Below are 23,398 nucleotides of genomic sequence, written 5' to 3' on the forward strand. Positions count from 1 at the left end.
AGGATCTAAAGGAAATAGCTTCGAGCACACACACACAACGGCGCCGGAAAAATACTTTACACGAGACCGTAGTATGAGAGCCTTTTACCTTTCCTCCCCGACAGCGGCGCCGAGAAAAGTGCTTGATGTCTACGTTCCCCTCCTTTCCTGTAGACAGGTGTTGGGCCTCCAAGAGCGAGAGGTTTGTAGAACAATGAGCAAGTTTTCCCTTAAGTGGATCACCCAAGGTTTATCGAACTCGGGGAGGAAGAGGTCAAAGATATCCCTCTCATGCAACCACTGCAACCACAAAGCAAGAAGTCTCTTGTGTCCCCAACACACCTAATAGGTGCACTAGTTCGGCGAAGAGATAGTGAAATACGGGTGGTATGAATAAGTATGTAGCAGTAGCAACGGTGCCGGAAAAGTAGCTTGCCCGAGCGTGTAGTTGATGGTGATAGTATTGCAGCGGTAGTAGCACGGTAAAGAAACGAGTAAACAAGCAGTAGTAACTCAGCAGTATTTAGGAACAAGGCCTAGGGATTACACTTTCACTAGTGGACACTCTCAACATTGATCACATAACAGAATAGATAAATGCATACTCTACACTTTGTTGGATGATGAACACATTGCGTAGGATTACACGAACCCTCAATGCCGGAGTTAACAAGCTCCACAATAATGCTCATATTTTAGTAACCTTTAGTGTAAGATAGATCAACACGACTAAACCAAGTACTAACATAGCATGCACACTTGTCACCTTCATGCATATGTAGGAGGAATAGATCACATCAATATTATCATAGCAATAGTTAACTTCGCAATCTACAAGAGATCATGATCATAGCATAAACCAAGTACTAACACGGTGCACACACTGTCACCTTTGCACACGTGCGGGGAGGAATAAACTACTTTAATAACAAATCACTAGAGTAGCACATAGATAAATTGTGATACAAAACATGTTGCAATCATAAAGAGATATAAATAAGCACTTCACTACGCCATTCAACAGTGAATAAGTATTCTGTGAAATATGGCCTAAGAGACCCACACGGTGCACACAGTCGTCACCTTTACACACGTGGGACAAGGAGTCTCCGGAGATCACATAAGTAAAACTCACTTGACTAGCATAATGACATCTAGATTACAAGCATCATCATATGAATCTCAATCATGTAAGGCAGCTCATGAGATTATTGTATTGAAGCACATAGGAGAGAGATGAACCACATAGCTACCGGTACAGCCCCGAGCCTCGATGGAGAACTACTCCCTCCTCATGGGAGCAGCAGCGGTGATGAAGATGGCGGTGGAGATGGCAGCGGTGTCGATGGAGAAGCCTTCAGGGGCACTTCCCCGCTCCGGCGGGGTGCCGGAACAGAGACTCCTGTCCCCCAGATCTTGGCTTCGCGATGGCGGCGGCTCTGGAAGGTTTTTGTGGTTTTCGTCGAACGCCCCGAGGTTTTTAGGTCAGGGGCTTTATATAGGCGGAGAGGCGGCGCAGGAGGGCTGACAGGGGGCCCACACCCTAGGGCGGCGCGGCCCCCCCTCTGGCCGCGCCAGCCTATGGTTTGGTGGGCTCGTGGCCCCCCTCGACCTCTCCGGTGTGTTCCGGATGCTTCCGGGGATTCTAAGATCTTTGGCGTTGATTTCGTCCGATTCCGAGAATATTTCGTTACTAGGATTTACTGAAACCAAAAACAGCGAGAAAACAGGAATTGGCACTTCGGCATCTTGTTAATAGGTTAGTTCCAGAAAATGCACGAATATGACATAAAGTGTGCATAAAACATGTAGGTATCATCAATAATGTGGCATGGAACATAAGAAATTATCGATACGTCGGAGACGTATCAGCTATTCATTTTGTTCTTCATTGACTTGTTTATTTACATGATTCCTTTTCATAGGAAGTGGGTTAGGCTTAAATTTGTTTCATACTTGCTTTTTGATGCTCTCTTTGCTTCAACTCTCATCCTTATGCGAGTGCATCATTAAATTTACTGAGCTCATCTTAATGGCCATAAAGAAAGCACTTCTTGGGAGATAATCCATGTTTTTATATTGCTACTGTTTTGTTGAGTCTTGGAAGTTGTTATTACTGTAGCAACCTCTTCTTATCTTTATTTTATTGCATTGTTGTGCCAAATAAGTCTTTGATAGTAAAGTCAATACTAGATTTGGATTACTACGCAGAAACAGATTTCTTACTGTCACGAAATTGAGCAGCCCCTTCTGTAGGTAATTTAGAAAAATCTGCCAATTTACGTGCGTGATCCTCGGATATGTACGCAACTTTCATTCAATTTGAGAATCTTCATCTGAGCAAGTTAAGTGCCCCAGAATAATTCGTCTTTACGGAGTGTTCTATTTTGACAGATTCTGCCTTTTATTTCGCATTGCCTGTTTTGCTATGATTGATGTATTTCTTTGTTCCATTAACTTTCAGTAGCTTTGTGCAATGTCCAGAAGTGTTAAGAATGACTATGTCACCTCTGAATATGTGAATTTTCGATTATGCACTAACCCTCTAATGAGTTTGTTTTGAGTTTGGTGTGGAGAAAGTTTTCAAGGGTCAAGAGAGGAGGATGATACAATATGATCAAGAAGAGTTGTGACAACTCTGATTTTTGATTTACCAATTAATTTAAGTTAAAAAAAATGTTTCTATTAATATTTCGTTTGCTAATAGCTAGTATTTAAATTTGATCCGAAGTCGTGCATGCAATAGAAACTAGAAGAGTTAAACTAACTAGTAATATAGCTTGACCATGTGTGTCGATGCAGCTAATTAGAAGTAACTAGCTAAACCTGATTTTTATATATATACGTTCACCAACCAGCTGGTACTAGTGTGTGTTAGCATTAGCTCACACGTGAGAGTAGTATAGAAGGGCAGATTTTTATTTGGCTGATCATGTCGGCAGATTCGTGCATGTAGTAACTAGTGTAGTAGTATTTAATTACTACTATGAAGGGGCAACGTGGCCTGCTACTAGTGATGCTGGCAGCACATAGAAGTCTACAAAATCCAGACTCTTTGCATGGTGTCCACGATGCTCAATTCCAAGACGGTTAGTCAGCTGATATTTCTATACCCTGTAGACGCGGCAAGCGGTGGCCAGATATTTTTAGGAGCGAACTAGTAATCAACCTGTATCCTATAAATAGCAGCGTTGCTATCTCTTCTGCTGCTTGTATCGATCGAGGGCAAAGGCAAAGAAAGAAAGTGAGAGACCATCTTCTACAGTCTAGAAACAGAGTGCACGCGTGTGAGCGAGAGAGATGGCGAGGATTCAAAGAGAAGATGCTGCTATTCATATAGGAATACCACGGGAGGTACTCCGGTGAATTGCCTACAGCCGACTGTGTATATAGGACTTGGATCATATGCATACGACGATGTGGTTCGTCGAATAAGGAAGATATTGCTCGCATGGTTTTATGATATTTCATCACTGAGGCAAGTAGATGTTCCCTCTTGCTCTTGACTCTTGGAAATGATTCTATTCCAATTCTATATTTTTCTTGCTCCGTTGTGGTGCTTGTATTTCTACATGCACTAGACTATATATTGTTGATCTTGCAATTGTTCTAATATTACTAGAGAGATATTTGGTTGATTCTATCTCTAGCACATGCACTTGTTATCTGATTGGATATGTTGCACTTTGATCCTTGGTCATGTTTGATCATCGTGTTGTTGGAGAGAGACGGGTAGTCATCTCCAACTTTCCGAGTTGTATTATTTGCGGGAGCTCATGTGAAGACTTGAGGTTATTGATCTCAAGATAGTGATTTGTATCACTTACCTGCGAATATCCTGGTCTTGTCGTATTGGTATCACGACGGCAAACGTATTGTACCGGTCACAGTTCAGGTATGGGACTGTCTGTGTTCTCCGCTGGGGACGGCTTCTGTTCGGGAACGTGTCGGTGATGGATCCGTAGGAGCGACCGACATCAGTAGGTCAGATTGTCCGGGTCTTAGCGGGTAAAAGGGCACTGCTTGGCTAGCGTCGGTGGAGCTAGTCAAGACTGTCGATGTCGGAGTACCCCTCTGCAGAGCGTAAAAGTGTGGATATCCACCCCTGTGACTCCCGGGTTGGGAAGCTTGCTGTCATGTGTGATGCCAATATTTTCCTTGTCTGTTTATGTCGAGTTCCATTCATTTGTTGTATCCATGATATCCGGTTCCGACCGACACATTGTTATTCTCCTTTGATTCCGCTAATCCCTTGATCATCTTTTGTTTCCTTGTTATATCTACTTGCTGAGTATGCCCTCATACTCACCCTTGCCTCTTCCATTTCTTTTGCAGAATTAGGTCTTGTTTGAGGATGACGGCGGAGCGTAGGAATAGTACAACGGGAAGGGAAAATAAATGTGTATCATTACTTGTGTACTAGAAAAGAGAATAAATAAGTGCTGTTTAGCTTTGTAAATATGTGTTTAATTTGAGCCTTACATATTTATAATCGGAACGTTATAAGTATGTGGCGTTGTCACGACTAGGCCCGGTTTCGGGGCGTGACAATTTAAGGGTATCAGAGCTTAGGCTAATTAAAACTAAAATTTTGCAAACTAATGTGGGATAACGGGGTAGTTTAGGCACGTAAGTTAGAAGCAGTCGCTTTACATTTCTTATATGTTGATCTAACTTTGTTTTGCCTTGTTAAATCTTTTGTTTTGCCAATGCTTTGGTTAGATAAAATCTTGCATCTTAGTTTTAGAAAATATAAGTTTGTTTTGGTGTGGAATTTCGAGGACGAAATTCTAATAAGGTGGGTAGGATGTGACAACTCTGATTTTTGATTTACCAATTAATTTAAGTTAAAAAAATTGTTTCTATTAATATTTCGTTTGCTAATAGCTAGTATTTAAATTTGATCCGAAGTCGTGCATGCAATAGAAACTAGAAGAGTTAAACTAACTAGTAATATAGCTTGACCATGTGTGTCGATGCAGCTAATTAGAAGTAACTAGCTAAACCTGATTTTTATATATATACGTTCACCAACCAGCTGGTACTAGTGTGTGTTAGCATTAGCTCACACGTGAGAGTAGTATAGAAGGGCAGATTTTTATTTGGCTGATCATGTCGGCAGATTCGTGCATGTAGTAACTAGTGTAGTAGTATTTAATCTTTTATATCTAAATAGGAGCACCCCACTACCCCATTTCTCTTAACATGTAAGCATGCCACATCACTTTCATCAGTTTCAGTCCACGTCATTCCGTTTCACTTTAATCGTTTCCACCTCAATATGTTTCCCGTTTGATTAATTTGTTCCATCGCTGAACAAAATCCTTCTCCCGACCATGCAACCCACTTATTCATTTTAGCCCATCTTACTGGTGTAGCCCATAGGCCCACGTACAGCCCACTCTTTGATCTATCTGATTCTCACGTGGTGACTGTTTCTCTTCTCGAGCGAATGAGCGATTCCTTCGGCGGCCGAACAAATCTCACCATCGACCTCCCTCTCGAAGAAAATATCTCCATCAACTACAACTGTCGACGATTTGCGTTTCCTCTTCCCAATCAACGCCGTGACAATGCAATTACTTCCTCTCCCCACAATCTCCGCAGGAATCGGAAACCCACGGAGGCATATGAGGAGTTTGCCCACAATTTCTCGCCTATAAATTTTCAGCTCCACCTTCACGGGCTCACGGCCTTCACCGGATTTGATCTTTTTGTCCTCCAGTTCGAGTGGCCTTCTTGCACACCTCTGATACAATCGTTGCCTCTGCTGAGCCACTCCCTGACGTTTTCTCCTCTACCGATAGTACTTCTCAGATGTTCAACAACCCGAGCGCCGAAGTTGCCATCTTTTTTAGACCTTCGTCTCTGCATACCACATTGAAGGATCCTGTTGGTAATGCCTGCATCCATGTTCTTATGATATTGATTGCAGCAGTACCATATCTGATAAGAGAATGTAGTTCATGTTCGTAGGCTCCAGCTTTCTCCATTCTCCATGGTCCGAATCTCATACTATTACATACTTAAACTTCCTCAGGTAATCAAAGACTTGGATGTCAAAGCCGTATCTGATCCATCGTGCATATCATCCTTACGACTCCTGGTAATAATATCTTACATCCATGCTCTTAAGTCATTAGTTGCAGAAGTAGCATCTGGTGTTAGAGGGGAGATTAGTATTTGCAGCTAACATCAATCATATGGTGTAAAGTGTAAATGAATATATTTTTTTTCTTGCAGAGACCTGCAGGCCACAGCGTTGTCTCATCAGCAATTTCCAGGTCCCTGTTTGTTTTACATGAGATGACTATTATTAATATCTTACAGAAGGGAAAACAATTAAGAAACCATCTATTTTAAAACTCTTAGGTCATACAGTTTATTGTATGCCCAGATAATAAAATGGATGGAGCTAACACGTGAATGCTATGCTTTTAGAGAAGAGCATCGTCATCATTTGATGTTTTCAACTATACCATATCTGATACTCTAATATTTAAGGCACCTGCTGCAACTATGAATGTTCGTTTGTTGTTCTAATGAGAAGATATGATGCTGAGGCTGTTGGCGCGGCTGAACTCATGGAGTGTCAGCTTGCGCCGTTCCCGGTGAAATACCTTGGCATCCCACTTTCTATCACGAGGCTGACGGCTGCTGCGTTCCAGCCCCTGGTAGATCGTTTGGCTGACAAACTGCCCACCTGGAGGGCATCGATGATGCCTAGGGCGGGGCGTTTGGCGCTGATCCGATCGATCCTCGCAGCAATCCCTGTGCATCAGCTGATGGTGCTGGGCCTCCACAAAAAGCACTAAAGCAGGTGAATAAGATCTTGCGTGGATTCCTTTGGGCTAGTAGGGTGGATGCCAATGGGGGACACTGCCACGTCAACTGAGCGCGGGTGTGTAGGCCGCTGCGACTGGGAGGCTTGGGCATCCCAGACCTTGCGCGTACTGCCATCAACCTCAGGGTGAGATGGATTTGGAGGATGCGTACGGATCCCCTGCGACCTTGGCATGGGTTGGACATGCATTTCTCGAAGTCGGAGCTGGATGTCTTTGCGGCCTCCACCTCCATGGTGGTCGGCAACGGTGAATCCGCCCTCTTCTGGGAGGACAAGTGGTTGGATGGCAGGTCCATCAGAGAGATGGCGCCGGAGGTATACGCTCTAGTTACTACTATGAAGGGGCAACGTGGCCTGCTACTAGTGATGCTGGCAGCACATAGAAGTCTACAAAATCCAGACTCTTTGCATGGTGTCCACGATGCTCAATTCCAAGACGGTTAGTCAGCTGATATTTGGAGAAGAAATCTCGGCGCTTTTAGAGGCGAACGTACCCTAGCCTAGCCTCCCGCACCCCCGCACCCCAACCCTCCCGCCGCCGCCGCCGCCGGCGGCAGCGCCGCCGGGGCAAAGATCTCGGGGCGTGGCGGCGGCGGGGGCCCTCCCTCGTGACGCGTCGGGAACGGCGGCCAAGGAGTCTCTCACGCGGCGGCGGCCCTTCCGCCTCCCGGGCGGCGGCGGTCGGACGAGGATGGAGGGGCGGCGGCGGTCCTCCCGGGGACGATCCAGCTGCGGGCTGCGGCCTCCCCGTCTCCCATCGGCGGCATGCCGGCGGTGGTGGCTGGTGGAGGCGGACAGCACCTTTCCCCCCGCCTCTCGCCGGTGAGGGGCGATGATCTTGGGCTTCTCCCGCGGTACGAGGACGCCCGGGGCAGCAGCCTTGGGTTCGACGGTGGAGGTGACCCTCTTCTTCGCCGGAGAGGATCGGGCCTGCGGTTGGTGGAGGTGGATCTTTTGATCTATCACCGCGTTCCGGCGGCGAGATGGAGGAGCTTGGAAGCCGGCGATGGTGTCGCCGGTGGAGGGTTGGAGTGGCCAGCCCAGGATGGTCGCCGACGTGGGGGTCCGACCTGAATAAAGGCGGCGGTCCTAGGGCCTCTCTTGCGTGAAGAGGAGGACCTACCGGAGGCCTGGACTCGTGATCTGGCCGGAGTGTTGAGTTCCGGAAGGCTCCGCCGGCGAATGTAACAGTGCTTTTGCCTGGAGTTTGCTGGATCGGAGGTATTCGGTCGTGCGCACCCATGTTTTTATTCCGACCGATTGGTTCTGGAGGGAGCGACGCGAAGCTCTTTTTCTGTGTTGACATCAAGTGACTATGGATCCATGATGAAAGTCGGAAGAAGAGAATTTCATGAAGGCCGGAGGGGAGGACTAGCTAAGGGAGGTTCAAGTCTCTGCGCTGTTGAGGGACTTGCTTGGTGTTCCGGGCTTCACGGCTGCGGTATGAAAGTGGGGGCGACAACACAGGTGAAGTGCAGAGTCCTACCTTTCAGGGTGAAAACCCAAGGTCTGGCCTTAATTGGTTGTGCCTGGCAATGACCTTGGTGGAGGCATTGTTTTGAGAGCGGGGACTATCTTCAGGGTGAAAACCTAAGATCTTTGATCGGGCGACGACGGTGTTTGAGCACTGTTCCCTTCTTGGAGGCGTCGTTTTTTAAGAGTCTATAATTCAGGTGTTGTCTTGGCGGTGCATGTATTGCTGTTGTTAGGCCCGAGATACTGTAGCGGGACTTTTATTTCGTAGTTTTCTTTTCTTGTTTTTTGGCTGTGTGCATCCGTAGTGCTATTAGGGTGGTGCGTTGTTGCAGAGGCTGGGTGTAATTGGTATCTTCTTGATATTAATATATTCCCTTTATCGAAAAAAAAAAGTCAGCTGATATTTCTATACCCTGTAGACGCGGCAAGCGGTGGCCAGATATTTTTAGGAGCGAACTAGTAATCAACCTGTATCCTATAAATAGCAGCGTTGCTATCTCTTCTGCTGCTTGTATCGATCGAGGGCAAAGGCAAAGAAAGAAAGTGAGAGACCATCTTCTACAGTCTAGAAACAGAGTGCACGCGTGTGAGCGAGAGAGATGGCGAGGATTCAAAGAGAAGATGCTGCTATTCATATAGGAATACCACGGGAGGTACTCCGGTGAATTGCCTACAGCCGACTGTGTATATAGGACTTGGATCATATGCATACGACGATGTGGTTCGTCGAATAAGGAAGATATTGCTCGCATGGTTTTATGATATTTCATCACTGAGGCAAGTAGATGTTCCCTCTTGCTCTTGACTCTTGGAAATGATTCTATTCCAATTCTATATTTTTCTTGCTCCGTTGTGGTGCTTGTATTTCTACATGCACTAGACTATATATTGTTGATCTTGCAATTGTTCTAATATTACTAGAGAGATATTTGGTTGATTCTATCTCTAGCACATGCACTTGTTATCTGATTGGATATGTTGCACTTTGATCCTTGGTCATGTTTGATCATCGTGTTGTTGGAGAGAGACGGGTAGTCATCTCCAACTTTCCGAGTTGTATTATTTGCGGGAGCTCATGTGGAGACTTGAGGTTATTGATCTCAAGATAGTGATTTGTATCACTTACCTACGAATATCCTGGTCTTGTCGTATTGGTATCACGACGGCAAACGTATTGTACCGGTCACAGTTCAGGTATGGGACTGTCTGTGTTCTCCGCTGGGGACGGCTTCTGTTCGGGAACGTGTCGGTGATGGATCCGTAGGAGCGACCGACATCAGTAGGTCAGATTGTCCGGGTCTTAGCGGGTAAAAGGGCACTGCTTGGCTAGCGTCGGTGGAGCTAGTCAAGACTGTCGATGTCGGAGTACCCCTCTGCAGAGCGTAAAAGTGTGGATATCCACCCCTGTGACTCCCGGGTTGGGAAGCTTGCTGTCATGTGTGATGCCAATATTTTCCTTGTCTGTTTATGTCGAGTTCCATTCATTTGTTGTATCCATGATATCCGGTTCCGACCGACACATTGTTATTCTCCTTTGATTCCGCTAATCCCTTGATCATCTTTTGTTTCCTTGTTATATCTACTTGCTGAGTATGCCCTCATACTCACCCTTGCCTCTTCCATTTCTTTTGCAGAATTAGGTCTTGTTTGAGGATGACGGCGGAGCGTAGGAATAGTACAACGGGAAGGGAAAATAAATGTGTATCATTACTTGTGTACTAGAAAAGAGAATAAATAAGTGTTGTTTAGCTTTGTAAATATGTGTTTAATTTGAGCCTTACATATTTATAATCGGAACGTTATAAGTATGTGGCGTTGTCACGACTAGGCCCGGTTTCGGGGCGTGACAAGAGTGAAAAGTCTAAGATTGGGGATGCCCCCGTGGTTCATCCCTGCATATTTTAAGAAGACTCAAGCATCTAAGCTTGGGGATGCCCAAGGCATCCCTTCTTCATCGACAACTTATCAGGTCACCTCTAGTGAAACTATATTTTTATTCCGTCACATCTTATGTGCTTTACTTGGAGCATCTGTTTGTTTTTGTTTTTGTTTGAATAAAATTGGATCCTAGTATTCTTTGTTTGGGAGAGAGACACGCTCCGCTGTTTCATATGAACACTGGTGTTCTTAGCTTTTAATGTTCATGGCGAAGGTTGAAACTGCTTCGTTCATTGTTATATGGTTGGACACATAAAATGCTTCATGTGGTAATTGGTATAATGTCTTGAATAATTTGATACTTGGCAATTGTTGTGCTCAAATAGATCATGTTTAAGCTCTTGCATCATGTACTTTGCACCTATTAATGAAGAACTACATAGAGCTTGTTAAAATTTGGTTTGCATGATTGGTCTCTCTAGAGTCTAGATATTTTCTAGTTAAGGTGTTTGAACAACAAGGAGACAATGTAGAGTCTTATAATGCTTGGAATATGCTCTTATGTAAGTTTTGCTGTACCGGTTATACTTGAGTTTGCTTCAAACAACCTTGCTAGCCTAAGCCTTGTATTGAGAGGAATTCTTCTCGTGCATCCAAATCCTTGAGCCAAAAACTATGCCATTTGTGTCCACCATACCTACCTACTACATGGTATTTCTCTGCTATTCCAAAGTAAATTACTTGAGTGCTACCTTTAAAATTCTATTCTTTGTCTTTGCAATATATTGCTCATGGGAAAATAGCCTTAAAAACTATTGTGGTGAAGAATATGTAGCTATGTATCTTATTTCTTATAAGTTGCTTGTTGAGCGGTAACCATGTTTCTGGGGACGCCGCCAACTATTACACCTTTGTTGAATATCATGTGAGTTGCTATGCATGTTCGTCTTGTCTGAAGTAAGGGTGATTTATCATGATCAAATGGTTTGAGTATGCATATTGTTAGAGAAGAACATTGGGCCGCTAACTAAAGCCATGATCCATGGTGGAAGTTTCGAGTTTGGACAATCAATCCTTAATCTCTTATGAGAATTTTATCTCGTTGTTGAATGCTTATGCATTAAAGAGGAGTCCATTATCACGTTGTCTATGTTGTCTCGGTATGGATGTCTAAGTTGAGAATAATCAAAAACGAGAAATCAAATGCGATCTTTCTCCTTAGACCTTTGTACAGGGCGGCATAGAGGTACCCCTTTGTGACACTTGGTTGAAACATATGTTATGCAATGATAATCCATGTAAATCCAAGCTAATTAGGACAAGGTGCGAGCACTATTGGTAATCTATGCATGAGGCTTGCAACTTATAGGATGTCATATACATAACACATATGATTTATTACTACCGTTGACAAAATTGTTTCTATGTTTTCAAAATGAAAATCTCTAGCACAAAAATAGTAATCCATGCTTCCCTCTGCGAAGGGCCTTTCTTCTACTTTATTATTGAGTCAGTTTACCTACTTTTTTCTATCTTAGAAGCAAACACTTGTGTGAACTGTGTGCATTGATTCTTACATGTTTACCTATTGCACTTGTTATATTACTTTGTGTTGACAATTATCCATGAGATAAACATGTTGAAGTTGAAAGCAACCGCTGAAACTTATATCTTCCTTTGTGTTGCTTCAAAGCTTTCTACTAAGAATTTATTGCTTTATGAGTTAACTCTTATGCAAGTCTTATTGATGCTTGTCTTGAAAGTACTATTCATGAAAAGTATTTGCTATATGATTCAGTTGTTTATTCATTGTCTTTACGATTGCTTCGAATCATTGCATTCATCTCATATGCTTTACAATAGTATTGATCAAGATTATGATAGCATGTCACTTCAGAAATTATCCTTGTTATCATTTACCTACTCGAGGGCGAGTAGGAACTAAGCTTGGGGATGCTTGATACGTCTCAAACGTATCTATAATTTCTTATGTTCCATGCTACTTTTATGATGATACTCACATGTTTTATACACACTTTATGTCATTATTATGCATTTTCCGGCACTAACCTATTGACGAGATGCCGAATAGCCAGTTGTTGTTTTCTGTTGTTTTTTGTTTCAGAAATCCTACAAAGGAAATATTCTCAGAATTGGACGAAATCAACGCCCAGGGTCTTATTTTTCCACGAAGCTTCCAGAATACCGGAGGGGATACGAAGTGGGGCCACGAGGGCCCGTACCCATAGGACGGCGCGGCCAGGGAGGGGCCCGCGCCGCCCTATGGTGTGGGCCCCTCGTCAGCCCTCCAACGCTGCCCTTCCGCCTACTTATAGCCTTCGTCGCGAAAACCCCAGTACCGAGAGCCACGATACGGAAAACCTTCCAGAGACGCCGCCGCCGCCAATCCCATCTCGGGGGATTCAGGAGATCGCCTCCGGCACCCTACCGGAGAGGGGAATCATCCGGCACCCTGCCGGAGAGGGGAATCATCTCCCGGAGGACTCTTCATCACCATGATCGCCTCCGGATTGATGTGTGAGTAGTTCACCCCTGGACTATGGGTCCATAGCAGTAGCTAGATGGTTGTCTTCTCCTCATTGTGCTATCATGTTAGATCTTGTGAGCTGCCTATCATGATCAAGATCATCTATTTGTAATGCTACATGTTGTGTTTGTTGGGATCCGATGAATATGGAATACTATGTCAAGTTGATTATCAATCTATCATATATATGTTGTTTATGTTCTTGCATGCTCTCTGTTGCTAGTAGTGGCTCTGGCCAAGTTGATACTTGTAACTCCAAGAGGGAGTATTTATGCTCGATAGTGGGTTCATGCCACCATTGAATCTGGGACAGTGACAGAAAGTTCTAAGGTTGTGGATGTGCTGTTGCCACTAGGGATAAAATATCAATGCTTTGTCTAAGGATATTTGTGTTGATTACATTACGCACCATACTTAATGCAATTGTCCGTTGTTTGCAACTTAATACTGGAAGGGGTTCGGATGATAACTTCGAAGGTGGACTTTTTAGGCATAGATGCATGCTTGGATAGCGGTCTATGTACTTTGTCGTAATGCCCTGATTAAATCTCATAGTAGTCATCGTGATATGTATGTGCATTGTTATGCCCTCTCTATTTGTCAATTGCCCAACTGTAATTTGTTCACCCAACATGCTATTTATCTTATGCGAGAGACACCACTAATGAACTATGGACCCCGGTCCATTCTTTTACATCTGAAATACAATCTACTGCAAACTCTGTTCTTTACTGTTCTTCGCAAACAAACGTCATTTTCCACACCATACGTTTAATCCTTTGTTTACAGCAAGCCGGTGAGATTGACAACCTCACTGTTAAGTTGGGGCAAAGTATTGTGATTGTGTTGTGCAGGTTCCACGTTGGCGCCGGAATCCCTGGTGTTGCGCCGCACTACTCTCCGTCACCAACAACCTTAACGTGTTCCTTGCCTCCTACTGGTTCGATAACCTTGGTTTCATACTGAGGGAAAACTCGCTGATGTACGCATCACACCTTCCTCTTGGGGTTCCCAACAGACGTGTGTCAACACGCCAACAGCAATAGCTTGATGTCTACGCACGCTTCTATTCCTGTAGACAGTGTTGGGCCTCCAAGAGCAGAGGTTTGTAGAACAGCAGCAAGTTTCCCTTAAGTGAATCACCCAAGGTTTATCGAACTCAGGGAGGTAGAGGTCAAAGATATCCCTCTCAAGCAACCCTGCAATTAAGATACAAGAAGTCTCCTGTGTCCCCAACACACCTAATACACTTGTCAGATGTATAGGTGCACTAGTTCGGTAAAGAGATAGTGAAATACAAGTAATATGGATGATTGTAAGTAGTAATTGCAATCTGAAATAAAAATGGCAGCAATCGAACATGTAGCAGAACTTGTTGGAAACGATGTTGCAATGCTTAGAAACAAGGCCTAGGGATCATACTTTCACTAGTGGACACTCTCAACAATGATCACATAATTTGAATAAATAAATGCTACTCTCAAACACTCTCTTGTTGGATAACAAACACCATTCATTGTGTAGGGATGCAAAAGCACACCTCAAGCCTGAGTAAACAAGCTCCACAACGTCATAAAGGAATCACACACGATGCGCACACTGTCACCATCACACCGTGGAGAGTGAATCCGACGTTCATATTAAAGTAACCTCTAGAGTGCATAATAGACAAGAGTAACATCTACATATTCAACTAGATTACAAAGCTCATGATCACATAAAGATCACACCATGGGAGAGAGATGAACCACATAGATACCGGTAGAGCCCTCAGCCTCTGGGGAGAACTACTCCCTCCTCATCATGGGAGTCGCAGCGGCGATGAAGATGGCGGTGGTGTCGATGGAGATGGATTCCGGGGGCACTTCCTCGTCCCGGCGGCGTGCCGGAACAGAGACTTCTGTCCCCCGAACTTGGCTTCGCGATGGCAGCGGCTACGTAACTTTTCATGGAGGAAGACCGATCTTGCTAGGGTTTTCGGAGACGAATGAATATATAGGCAAAGGGGCGATGTCGGTGGAGTCCCGAGGTGGGCTCCCCACACCCTGGCGCCCCTGGGGTCCTGGCCGCGTCGCCCTATGGGGAGGAGGCCCTGGGCCTCCCCCGGGCTTGCCCTTCTGGCTCCGTGTAGCTTCTGGAAAAATAGGGACGTGGCCTTTTGTTTCGCGCAATTCCGAGAATATTTCCTGTGTAGAATTTTTGAAACCAAAAACAGCAGAAAACAGGAACTGACACTTCGGCATCTTGTTAATAGGTTAGTCCCGGAAAATGCATAAAAATGATATAAAGTGTATATAAAACATGTAGCAATTGGTATAATATAAGCATGGAACATCAGAAATTATAGATACGTTGGAGACGTATCAATACGTCTCTCGGATACTCCATCATCACTATGATACTCCAAGAAACGTGAGTTGTAGAACAATTTTGTAACTCTCTTAGATGTTCGCTAAAACTCGTAATTCAAATATTTCCACCATGATCCAATTATAGATATTTGACTTTTCTATTACGACGATTTCCACTTCATGCTGAAATTTATTTGAATACATTCAAATGTTTCAAACTTCATCCTTATCGAATAAATATATCCACATATAGATACTCAATTCATTTTTGGAAGTTTTCATGAAGTAGAAGAATCTCCCGCACACAACTATGCCCAGTGAACCTCATACATCATCATGTATGTTTCCACCAAGTTAGTTGCCCGTTCAACTCTTGGCCTATGAACGATATTTCAATCATTCTCTTTAGAAAAGATTTGCAAGCGCCAAACGATTCAAAAATCAAATGACTCCAAAAATCCATTTGCATGGAGTTTCTTCATGCGTTCCTTTCTAACATGACCTAAATGGAGGTTCCACAAATAAGTGGAATTCAAATCATTTGCCTTATGGCATTTTAGCGTCAGTGTTATGCATGTGTGTTTCACCATAAATATTTATAATAACTTATCCATCGTACATGGAATACTGTCAAAATTTGAACAACTAATTGTTTTCATTTGACCAGAAACCAACAACAATTATGAAGTTCTTTATTATAAATCTGGAAGGGCTAGATAGAATGCCAACGACGAACATAATAACACTTTATTTTTGTTCCAGACGTGCATTCCTATCATATTCCTTGTCGGTCACTTAGGCCATTGTATTCTTGTATTGCGTTGTTTTGTATGACACTTCATACCAACCAATATGGTACAAATACCCAAGAATTTCATTGTGTGACCAAACTAGGAATACATTCATAACATGTATATCATCTATATACACCTGAGCTAGACTTTCTAGTTTTTTCTTTCTTTTTGCCAAAAATCTTTTGTAGTTTCTCTTTTAGCTTTCCTCATTATTCAGAAAAACACTTTAACATCAATAACTTCAAGGTTTGTTGGTCAAATACCAATAACCTTGAGGTTCTTACTTTGAAGTTTGATCATCATATGACAAGTGTTCCGGATTTCACTATTAGTAACCTTTTAATGTGGTGAACAATTTCACTCATAATTTTTATCCATCAAATCATGACAACTTTCTGAGACCATGTCTGTACATGCTAGGCTTGTAAAGTTTAACCTTAGTATTAGCTTGTGCAAATCTGGCTTGCACCCATTGTATGCACACGTAGAATCTATAACACCCGATCATCACGTGATGCTTCGAAACGACGACTCTTAGAAATGGTGCATACTAAGGATGATCACTTCATGGATATGTGAATATCGTTAGTGCCCAACTAGTTGGAGGATCGGGACGCCCGGTGTCTTCAACCTTCGTACATTCCCATAAAACTTATGAGTTTATGTAGTCTCACTAGATTATATTTTATCATCTTGCAATAAGGTCTTAGATATCAAATATATCTTATACCTCGCTTATTTCTGAAAACTAAATTTCCAGCTCCTTACTTTTCTAACGGATTTGAACGGAGACAAGATGATTTTAGGTACTAATTGAAACCATTGTTCTTTGAATCAGCAATATGAGGTTTACTAAAAGTTTGCAATAAGACTTAATCATTTCTTGATTCTTTAACAATACGGTACCAGTCCGTAAAGTTACTTGTCAGACTTAATAGTATTTCTATCTCAATTACAAGACTAGCGCATGGTAGAAAACGGATGCCAATTCTACAAATTCAAAATACTATTCAGACTATGATCATGATAATTAATTCATGTTTTAATCTAATTAATTACTAATGAACTCCCACTTAATACAACATCCCTCATAGTTGTTTGGTGGCACACGATCCATATCCACTACACCAAAACCGATCATCACGTGAGATGATGTAGCTTCAATGGTGAACATCAACATGTTGATCATATCATCCATATGACTCGTGTTCAACCTTTCGGTTTCCTGTGTTCCGAGGCCATGTCTGTACATGCTAGGCTCGTCTAGCAAACCCAAGTATTTCTGCGTGTGCAACATGGCTTACACCCGTTGTATGTGAACGTAGAATCTATCACATCCGATCATCACGAGATGCCTCAAAACGATAAACTGTAGCAACGGTGCATACGAGGGGAGAACACTTTATTATCTTGATATTTATGTGAGGGATCATCTTATAATGCTACCGTCGCGATCTAAGCAAGATAAGATGCATAAAGGATTAACATCACATTCAATTCATAATGTGATATGATATGGCCCTTTAGTCTTTGCGCCTTTGATCTTCATCTCCAAAGCACGGACATGATCTTCATCATCAACGGGCATGATCTCCATCATCGTCGGCGTAGCGTCAAGGTCCATGGCGCCGTCTTCATGGTTGTTCACCACATGTAGAAACTATTACAACTACATTGAAATAATACTACTACATGAAATATAAAAACAACCATAAGGCTCCTGCCGGTTGCCACAATACAATAATGATCATCTCATACATATTTATCATCACATCATGGCCATATCACATCACCAAACCCTGCAAAAACAAGTTAAACGCCTCTAATTTGGTTTGCATATTTTACGTGGTTTAGGGTTTTCGAGTAAGATCCAATCTACCTACGAACATGAACCACAACGGTGATACTAGTGTTGTCAATAGAAAGAGTAGATTGAATCTTCACTATGGTGAGAGAGACAGACACCCGCAAAGCCACTTATGCAATACAAGTTGCATGTCGAGCGTGGAGCAAGTCTCATGAACGCGGTCATGTAAAGTTAGCCCGAGCCGCTTCATCCCACCATCCCGCAAGATGCAAAGTACACTAACTAAAAACAACAAAAGAATCAACGCCCACAAATCCATTGTGTTCTACTCGTGCAACCAATCTATGCATAGACACAACTCTGATACCACTGATGGGATTCGTAGCATAGAAAACAAAAAAATTCCTACCGCAAGAACGAATAACAAGCCAAGATCCAATCTAGAAGATGGTAGCAACGAGAAGATCATGAGACTAACCCTCGAAGATTTCCAAAGCCTACAAGATTAGATCTCGTTGTTGCTGTAGTCGATCACTTGCCGCTTTCAAAAGTGCGTAGAAGATCTTGACGGTGCCACAGTCGGGCAGCACCCCCATACTCGGTCACACGTTCGGTGTTGATGACGACGTCCTTCTCCCCGTTCCAGCGGGAAGCGGAAGTAGTAGATCCTCCTCGGAATCCCGACAGCACGACGACGTGGTGTCGGTGGTGGTGGAGATCTCCGGCAGGGCTTCGCCGTAAGCGCTGCGGGAGAAGAAGGAGGAGGGAGTAGCTAGGGTTTGGGAGAGAGGGGGAGGCTTGGGGCGCCGTCTTGGGTGCCCCTTTGGTGGTGCGGCCAAGGTTGGCTGGCCCCTCCCTCTCTCCCTCATTATATAGGTGGAATCCCTAGGGTTTGCCCCAAAAGTTTGAATTAGACCCCAATTCAAAAACTTCCATATGGACGAAACCTAGGGGGACAAGGACTCCTCCCTTTCCCCCTTTCTTGGACGGCCAAGATGGTGGAGTCCACTATGGACTCCACCTTCCCTCTTGGTTGGCTGGTTAGGGTTGGTGGAGTCCAATCGGGACTCCACCTTCCATGGTGATTTCTTCCGGAAGGTTCTAGAACATTCTAGCACCTTCCATAAATGCACCAGATCATTTCCAAACTTGGAAAGTGACTTCCTATATATGAATCTTATTCTCCAGACCATTCCGGACCTCCTCGTGATGTCATGGATCCCTTCCGAGACTCCGAACAACATTCGAACTCCATTCCATATTCCATATCTACTTAAAACGACATCAAACCTTAAGTGTGTCACCCTACGGTTCGTGAACAATGTAGACATGGTTGAGAATCCTCTCCGATCAATAACCAATAGCGGGATCTGGAGATCCATAATGGCTCCCACACATTCAACGATAACTTAGTGATCGATTGAACCATTTACATATGATACCGATTCCCTTTGTCACGCGATACTTTACTTGTCCGAGGTTCGATCATCGGTATCTCCATACCTTGTTCAACCTCGTTACCGACAAGTACTCTTTACTGCATACCGTGGTATGTCATCTCTTGTGACCTAGTCACATGATTGCAAGCTAATCAGACGACATTCGACCGAGAGGGCCCAGAGTATATCTATCCGTCATCGGGATGGACAAATCCCACTCTTGATCCATATGCCTCAACTCACACTTTCCGAATACTTAATCCCATCTTTATAACCACCCATTTACGTAGTGGCGTTTGATGTAATCAAAGTACCCTTCCGGTATAAGTGATTTACATGATCTCATGGTCGAAGGACTAGGTGACTATGTATCGAAAGCTTACAACAAGTTGAACTTAAATGACTTGATCTTATGCTACGCTTATTTGGGTGTGTGTCCATTATATCATTCATCTAATGACATAACCTTGTTATTAATAACATCCAATGTTCATGATCACGAAACCATGATCATCTATTAATCAACAAGCTAGTTATACAAGAGGCTTACTGGAGACTCCTTGTTGTTTACATAACACACATCTATCAATGTTTCGGTTAATACAATTATAGCATGGTATGCAAACATTTATCATAAACACAAAGATATATTATAATAACCACTTTATTATTGCCTCTTGGGCATATCTCCAACATAGGGTAAATCCCAAAATATAGATTTTTTCTTCCACATGGGTGCGTGTCCGATAACGACGTCATTCGGAACAGATTGACCGCCAGGACCCTTTTCAAAGATTACTTTTATGTCCTTGACCATATCAAGTAAAGCATCACCGGTACGGAGTTCAGGCTTCTCCCGGTGATCTGCCACACCTCCGAAATGATTGCCTTTCTTTCTGATGGGGTGCCTCTTTGGAAGAAATCGACGATGCCCCAGGTACACAACCTTCTTACATTTATTCAAATATGCACCTTCAGTCTCATCTAAACAGTGCAAGCATGCATTCTATCCCTTGTTTGTCTTTCCTGAAAGGTTACTAAGAGCAGGTCAATCATTGATGGTCACGAAAAGCAACGCTCGTAGGTTAAATGACTCCTGTTTGTACTCATCCCATGCATGTACACCTAGTTTGGTCCACAACCGTAAGAGTTCTTCAAATAATGGCTGTAGGTACACATCAATGTCGTTCCCGGGTTGCTTTGGGTCTTGGATGAGCACTGGCATCATAATGAACTTCCGCTTCATGCACAACCAAGGCGGAAGGTTATATATACATAGAGTTACAGGCCAGGTGCTATGACTGCAGCTCTGCTCCCCAAAAGGATCCATTCCATCTGTACTTAGACCAAACCTTAAGTTCCTCGTGTCATCTGCAAAGTCCGGGAACTCTCTATCGATTGTCCTCCACTGCGACCCATCAGCGGGGTGTTTCAACATCTCGTCTTTCTTACGGTATTCTGTGTGCCATTGCAACAACTTGGCATGCTCTTTATTTCTGAACAGACGTTTCAACCGTGGTATTATAAGAGCATACCACATAACCTTGGCAGGAACCCTCTTCCTGGGGGGCTCACCCTCAACATCACCAGGGTCATCTCGCCTGATCTTATACCGCAGTGCAGTGCATACCGGATATTTTTCCAAATTTTCGTACTCAGCGCGGTAGAGGATGCAGTCATTAATGCATGCATGTATCTTCATCACCTCTGAGGGTTCCACAGATCGAGTGCTCAACTGCAACCCTAACCCTCCGCCCCCAACCCTAACCCTCCCGCACCCCGCCCTCCGCCGCCGCCGCCGCCAGTAGCGCCGCCTGGGGCAAAGTCCCTCGGGGCGTGGCGGCGGCGGGGGCCCTTCCTCGTCGCCGCGTGCAGATCGGCGGCCGGATCCCCACCTCCTCGGTGCTTGGTGGAGCAGACGCGCGTGGGATGGGCGAAGGCGGCGGCGGCCCTCCTCCCGTCGGCTGTCCCCTGGCGGACCGGTCGGCGCGGGTGGGATGGGCGGCGCTGCGGTCTCCCTCTTCTCGTCGGCTTCCCGCAGCACTCCGGCAGGGGTTGGTGGTGGGCGGCGGCCGGACCCACCGGTCTGCGCCATGCCATCCACCCCCGCCTCTCGTTGGTGCGTGGAGGCGATCTCGGGCATCTTCCGCGACACGAGGGCGCCCAGGGCAGCAGCCTTGGGTTTGACGGAGGAGGTGGCCTCTTCTTCGCCGGAGAGGGTCGGCATGCAGTTGGTGGTGGTGGATTTTTGATCTATTATCGCTAGCCGGTGGTGAGATAGAGGTGCATGGAAGCCGGCGATGGTGTCGCCGGTGGAGGGTTGGGTTGGCCAGCCCGGGATGGTCGCCGACGTGGGGGTCCGGCCTGAATAAAGGCGGCGTCCCTAGGGCCTCTTTTGCGTGAAGAGGAGGACCTACCGGAGGCCTGGACTCGTGATCTGGCCGGAGGGTTGAGTTCCGGAAGGCTCCGCTGGCGAATGTAACAGTGCTTTGCCTGGAGTTTGCTGGATCAGAGGTATTCGGTCGTGCGCACCCATGCGTTTATTCCGACCGTTTGGTTCTGGAGGGAGCGGCGCGAAGCTCTTTTTCTATGTTAACATCAAGTGACTATGGATCCATGATGAAAGTCGGAAGAAGAGAATTTCATGAAGGCCGGAGGGGAGGACTAGCTAAGGGAGGTTCAAGTCTCCGCGTTTTGAGGGGCTTGCTTGGTGTCCGGGCTTCACAGCAGCGGTATGAAAGTGGGGGCGACAACACATGTGAAGCGCAGAGTTCTACCTTTCAGGGTGAAAATCCAAGGTCTGGCCTTAACTGGTTATGCCTGGCAGTGACCTTGGTGGAGGCATTGTTTTGAGAGTGGGGACTATCTTCAGGGTGAAAACCTAAGATCTTTGATCGGGCGACGACGGTGTTGGAGCACTTGTTCCCTTCTTGGAGGCGTCATTTTTTGGAGAGTCTCGCAATTCGGGTGTTGTCATGGTGGTGGATGTATTGCTCGTTGTTAGGTCCGTGATACTCGTAGCGGGACTTTTGTTTCTTAGTTTTCTTTTCGTTTTTTTGGCTGTGTGCATCCGTAGTGCCATTAGGGTGGTGCGTTGTTGCAGAGGTTGGGTGTAATTGGTATCTCTCGATATTAATATATTCCCTTTATCGAAAAAATCTTCATCACCTCTAATCCTAGAGGGCAGAGAACCTTCTTTGCTTCATATGTGCTATCAGGCAATTCGTTATCCTTTGGAAACCTCCTCTTCATTATTTTCAGTAACTTCTGAAATGGCTTGTCACATATACCAGCCTCTGCCTTCCATTGCAGCAACTCCAGTGTGGCACCGAGCTTTGTGTTGCCATCTCCACAATTTGGGTATAACTTTTTTTTGTGATCATCTAACATGCCCTTTAACTTTCGCTTCTCGTTTTCAGTTTCTGCTTCACTGTGTGCATTAGCGATGGCCCGACGAAGATCATCATCAATGGGCTCATCTGATGCCTCTTCATCTTCACCTCCTCCTGCCTCTTCATCTTCATCATGCCCCGTTGCAGTATCACCGTAGTTAGGGTACATATCATCATCCTCTTATTCTCCTTCATTGTCTTCCATCATAACTCCTCTTTCTCCATGCTTGGTCCAACAATTATAGCTGGGCATGAAACCTTTCCAAAGCAGGTGGGAGTGAATGACTTGCCAGTCAGGGTATTGCGTTAAGTTCCGGCAACTAACACATGGACAACATATAAGACCATCCGCATGTGGGTTTTTCGTAGCCACACGGATAAAATAATCCAAGCCCGAAGTAAACTCGGGTAGGCGTCGGTCAACGTACATCCATTGCCGCCGGTTCATCTACATCAAATAATTAAGTTTATCAAAAAACCATTACAAAACATCATAATATATATAAATAGTGGAAATTAGCACCGTACAAATGAAAGGGTAAAGTTGCATAACCTTGATCGAGGAGGAAAGAAAGAGGAGAAAGCTTAAGTGTCGCTCCGACACCTCATATCATTTTTGTTTTGTGTAAAATCAAACGGCATCATTTTCTCAGACATTTCATCGAGCACCTTATGTGCATGGCAAAGAAAAGCAAGCAAGCACTCAACACACACACCTTCCTCCAAGAAAAATGAAGTGAGTGGGCTGGTTGGGGGTGAGCTCAATATATAGGGCAAAGGGAGCTTTAGCACCGGTTCGTGTTACGAACCGGTGCTAATGAGCTATCTTTAGCACCGGTTCGTAACACGAACCGGTGCTAAAGGTTCGTCGCCAGCCACGTGGCAGCCGC

General features: G+C 44.6%; 1 protein-coding gene across 1 annotated transcript in view; it reads right to left on the reverse strand.

The window, feature by feature from the left end:
• LOC124647960 (separase-like) overlaps positions 1-23,398 on the reverse strand; it is a 128,050-nt gene that overhangs the window by 1,721 nt on the left and 102,931 nt on the right. The gene's annotated exons all lie outside the window — the stretch shown is intronic.

Source organism: Lolium rigidum, chromosome 4, assembly GCF_022539505.1.
Source record: "Lolium rigidum isolate FL_2022 chromosome 4, APGP_CSIRO_Lrig_0.1, whole genome shotgun sequence".
NCBI lineage: Eukaryota > Viridiplantae > Streptophyta > Magnoliopsida > Poales > Poaceae > Lolium > Lolium rigidum.